Raw genomic sequence first — 5868 nt, forward strand, 5'->3', positions numbered from 1 at the left:
AGAACCCCGTCATGTGGTAGACTACGCGGTAGACTTTCGCACGTTGTCCACCGAGAGTGCCTGGAACCCAGAATCTCTGTTTGATACTTTTCTTCATGGACTATCAGAGGAGATTAAAGATGAGCTCGCAGCTCGGGAGTTACCCCTGGACCTCGACTCCCTCATAGCCTTAACTATGAGGATAGATGGACGTCTACGGGAACACAGGAGGGAAAGGTCTGTTTTCGGCCCCACTTGTTCGTCCACGGCTGCTTGCTCGCCCCAGAAGAACCCCGGAAGTCTGCATTTCCAAGAGGATCCAGAGTCACCCGAGTCCCCTTGGGAATCATCGGGAACGGGCGACTCGTTCTCTACTGTGCCTATGCAACAGGGCAGAGCTAGATTGTCGCCTCAGGAATAATTACATAGGCTTAACTTCAACAGTTGCCTGTATTGTGTTGCTACAGGGCATTACAAATCCACCTGTCCAGTAAAAGACCAGACTCATCAGTTAGGTACGAGTACTGTGGTGGGCCATACTGGGAGTCTTCTAACTCCCATTACTCATACTCCCTTCCATGTTATCCTGCTGTGGGTTTACCGGTCTAAATCTCTCCAGGTGCTCATTGACTCTGGAGCTGATGAGAGTTTTATGGACGCTACCTACTCTGGTATCGGAGCTGGTCCAACTTTTCCAAGTTGGACCTTCCGAATGCCTACCACCTACTTTGGATACGCGAAGGAGACGAGTAGAAGACGGACTTCAACACAGCTAGTGGAGACTATGAGTACCTGTTCATGCCGTTTGGACTCACCAATGCTCCTGCAGTGTTCCAGACCCTGATCAACGATGTGCTTTATTACATGTTGAATCGATTTGTGTTCGTCTATCTCGACGACATCCTTGTTTTCCCCTGTTCTGCTCAAGAACACGTCCTCCATGTCCGATAAGTCCTTCAGCGCCTCCTAGAGAACCAGTTGTTTGTGAAAGTAGAGAAGTGCGAATTCCACTCCTCCTCTATCTCCTTTCTGGTATATGTCATCGCTGAAGGGAATGTTCAAATGGATCCTGAAAATGTGACAGCGGTGGATGATTGGCGCCAACCCACATCCGGAGTGCAGCTGCAAAGTTTATTTGGATTGGAGGAGTGGATGCACTGGCTGTAAGGGATGGAACATCAATTTTTTATCCATGGACTCCCTGTCGATGATTGTGGTCCTCAATTCTCGTCTCGATTCTTTAAGACGTTCTGCACCCTCATTGAGTCGTCGGCCAGCCTGTCCCACTGGTTTCATCCCCAGTCCAACGGCCAGTCGGAGCATACCAATCAAGACCTGGAGACGACGCTTAGTTGCCTCGTCTCGACCAACCCCACCACCTGGAGCCGGCAACTTGTGTGCGTGGAGTACACCCGGAACACTCTTCCCTGATCGGCCACTGGGCTCTCACCCTTCGAGTGCTGCATGGGGTATCATCCCCCGCTCTTCCCAGAGCAAGTAGAAGAGGTCAACATACCCTCAGCCCAGATGTTCGTCCTCCACTGTCGGCGTACCTGAAAGAGAGCTTGGTCTGCTCTTCTCAAGACCACCTCCAGGCATCGTCTACAAACGGACCGCCACAGGACTCCGGCTCCTCGCTATTGTCTCGGGCAGAGGGTATGGCTGTCTACCCGAGACCTTTCTAATGACCGGTTATTTTGACCAGGAACACCACAGGTGTACAAAAGTTAAATAAAACACCCAAAATTTATGAAAATCATCAAAATGAATTTTGTGTGTTCAGATGCCCTGCGTGGACAAAGTTATGGAACCTTATGACAATCAGAATACATTAACTACATATTTCAGAGAAAAAACGTGTAAATCGGTCCAATTCGACCGGAACACAGCAGCAGGGTTAACATCATCCTCAGCTCTGGCATCTTCCCTCATATTTAAAACCAAGGACTGATCACCCCAAACCACAAACGTGGAGACAAATTTGACCCAAATAACTACCATGGGATATTAAATACCAGTCAAAAGTTTGGACACACCTACTCATTCAAAGATTTCTATTTATTTTTTACTATTTTGTACATTGTAGAATAATTGTGAAGACATGAAAACTATGAAATAGCATATGGAATCATGTAGTAACCAAAAAAGTGATATTTGAGATTATTATGAAGTAGCCACCTTTTGCCTTCATGACAGCTTTGCACACGGTTGTGGAAAAAGTCTTACACAGGGGCACACGAAGTCAGTCTTAAATGAATCATTGTTTATTGTCAGTGTGCTGGAGAGGTTCCAAGGTTCCAACCAACTCAACGCCCCCCCATCTAGCTTCAGAGTTTGTTCTGTTAGGTGACCTAAACTGGGATATGCTTAACACCCCGGCAGTCCTACAATATAAGATAGATGTCCTCAATCTCACACAAATCATCAAGGAACCCACCAGGTACAACCCTAAATCTGTAAACAAGGGCAACCTCATAGACGTCATCCTGACCAACTGGCCCTCCAAATACACCGCCGCTGTATTCAAACAGGATCTCAGCGATCAATGCCTCATTGGCTGTATCCGCTACGGATCGGCAGTCAAACGACCACCCCTCATCACTGTCAAACGCTCCCACTTCTGTGAGCAGGCCTTTCTAATCGACCTGGCCCGGGTATCCTGGAAGGATATTGACCTCATCCCGTCAGTTGAGGATGCCTGGTCATTCTTTAAAAGTAACTTCCTCACCATTTTAGATAAGCATGCTCCGTTCAAAAAATGCAGAACTAAGAACAGATTGGTTCACTCCAGACCTGACTGTCCTCGACCAGCACAAAAACATCCTGTGGCGGACTGCAATAGCATCGAATAGTCCCCGCGATATGCAACTGTTCAGGGAAATCAGGAACCAATACACGCAGTCAGTCAGGAAAGCAAAGGCCAGCTTCTTCAGGCAGAAATTTGCATCCTGTAGCTCTAACTCCAAAAAGTTCTGGGACACTGTAAAGTCCATGGAGAACAAGAGCACCTCCTCCTAGCTGCCCACTGCACTGAGGCTAGGTAACACGGTCACCACCGATAAATCCATGATTATTGAAAACTTCAACAAGCATTTCTCAACGGCTGGCCATGCCTTCCTCCTGGCTACTCCAACCTCGGCCAACAGCTCCGCCCCCCCGCAGCTACTCGCCCAAGCCTCTCCAGGTTCTCCTTTACCCAAATCCAGATAGCAGATGTTCTGAAAGAGCTGCAAAACCTGGACCCGTACAAATCAGCTGGGCTTGACAATCTGGACCCTCTATTTCTGAAACTATCCACCACCGTTGTCGCAACCCCTATTACCAGCCTGTTCAACCTCTCTTTCATATCGTCTGAGATCCCCCAAGGATTGGAAAGCTGCCGCAGTCATCCCCCTCTTCAAAGGGGGAGACACCCTGGACCCAAACTGTTACAGACCTATATCCATCCTGGCCTGCCTGTCTAAGGTCTTCGAAAGCCAAGTCAACAAACAGGTCACTGACCATCTCGAATCCCACCGTACCATCTCCGCTGTGCAATCTGGTTTCCGAGCCGGTCACGGGTGCACCTCAGCCACGCTCAAGGTACTAAACGATATCATAACCGCCATCGATAAAAGACAGTACTGTGCAGCCGTCTTCATCGACCTTGCCAAGGCTTTCGACTCTGTCAATCGCCATCATCGGCAGACTCAGTAGCCTCGGTTTTTCTGATGACTGCCTTGCCTGGTTCACCAACTACTTTGCAGACAGAGTTCAGTGTGTCAAATCGGAGGGCATGCTGTCCGGTCCTCTGGCAGTCTCAATGGGGGTGCCACAGGGTTCAATTCTCGGGCCGACTCTTTTCTCTGTATATATCAAGGATGTTGCTCTTGCTGCGGGCGATTCCCTGATCCACCTCTACGCAGACGACACCATTCTGTATACTTCCGGCCCATCCTTGGACACTGTGCTATTTAACCTACAAACGAGCTTCAATGCCATACAACACTCCTTCCGTGGCCTCCAACTGCTCTTAAACGCTAGTAAAACCAAATGCATGCTTGTCAACCGTTCACTGCCTGCACCCGCAAGCCCGACTAGCATCACCACCCTGGATAGTTCCGACCTAGAATATGTGGACATCTATAAGTACCTAGGTGTCTGGCTAGACTGTAAACTCTCCTTCCAGACTCATATCAAACATCTCCAATCTAAAATCAAATCTAGAGTCGGCTTTCTATTCCGCAACAAAGCCTCCTTCACTCACGCCGCCAAACTTACCCTAGTAAAACTGACTATCGTCAACTAGCCTACCTGGTTAAATAAAGGTGAATTCTTTCTTTTTTTAAAATAAAAAAATAGTACACATGTCAATCAGGAGCTCTTCCTGGGCAGACCCAGCAGTTGTCTTTTAACGCCGAAGCTTCCCACCATTAGCTCTGACAAATTCCCCTTGGGTTGTGCCGTGGCGGAGATCTTTGTGGGCTATACTCTGCCTTGTCTCAGGATGGAAAGTTGGTGGTTGAAGATATCCCTCTAGTGGTGTGGGGGCTGTGCTTTGGCAAAGTGGGTGGGGTTATATCCTGCCTGTTTGGCCCTGTTCGGGGGTATCATCGGATGGGGCCACAGAGTCTCCTGACCCCTCCTGTCTCAGCCTCCAGTGTTTATGCTGCAGTAGTTTATGTGTCGGAGGGCTAGGGTCAGTCTCTTATATCTGGAGTACTTCTCCTGTCTTATCCGGTGTCCTGTGTGAATTTAAGTATGCTCTCTCTCTAATTCTCTCTTTCTTTCTCTCTCTTGGAGGACCTGAGCCCTAGGACCATGCCTCAGGACTACCTGGCATGATGACTCTTTGCTGTCCCCAGTCTACCTGGCCGTGCTGCTGCTCCAGTTTCAACTGTTCTGCCTGCGGCACCCTGACCTGTGCACCGGGCGTGCTACCTGTCCTAGAAATGCTGTTTTCAAATCTCTAGAGACCGCAGGAGCGGTAGAGATACTCTTAATGATCGGCTATGAAAAGCCAACTGACATTTACTCTTGAGGTGCTAACTTGTTGCACCCTCGACAACAACTGTGATTATTATTATTTGACCATGCTGGTCATTTATGAACATTTGAACATCTTGACCATGTTCTGTTATAATCTCCACCTGGCACAGCCAGAAGAGGACTGGCCACCCCTCATAGCCTGGTTCCTCTCTAGGTTTCTTCCTAAGTTTTGGCCTTTCTAGGGAGGTTTTCCTAGCCACCGTGCTTCTACACCTGCGTTGCTTGCTGTTTGGCATTTTAGGCTGGGTTTCTGTACAGCACTTTGAGATATCAGCTGATGTAAAAAGGGCTATATAAATACATTTGATTTGATGATAATTAATCATTACCGTTTTGTTTCACTCATGTGACTGACAAATACTGTTTCATAACATGCGACAGACCAACACCTCACGAGGCTTCTCCTTTCTAAGCTGAGACCTTGAAACTGAGATATCTTTCGTTTGTTCTCAAAACAAAGTAATTTGTTTTCAAAACATGGTCTGGGCGTACTGCCAAATTGCAGGCACTGATAGGTGTGATTTGTACAGTCAGGCACTTGCATGAACACAGAAATTGGTTATTAGAACAGCACATGAACAGAACACAGAAATTTGTTATAAAAAAATCAAAATTCCCATTGCAGCACTCTTGGCATTCTCTTAACTAGATTCATGAGGTAGTCACCTGGAATGCATTTTCATTTACTTGTTAAAAGTTATTTTGTGGAATTTCTTTCCTTCTTAATGCTTTTGAGCCAATCAGTTGTGTTGTGACACGGGAGGGGTGGTATACAGAAAATAGCCCTATTTGGTAAAAGTCCATATTATGGCAAGAACAGCTCAAATAAGAAAACAGAAATGACAGTCCATCATTACTTTA

The sequence above is a fragment of the Oncorhynchus clarkii genome, chromosome 21, assembly GCF_045791955.1.
Source record: "Oncorhynchus clarkii lewisi isolate Uvic-CL-2024 chromosome 21, UVic_Ocla_1.0, whole genome shotgun sequence".
Classification (NCBI taxonomy): Eukaryota; Metazoa; Chordata; class Actinopteri; order Salmoniformes; family Salmonidae; genus Oncorhynchus; species Oncorhynchus clarkii.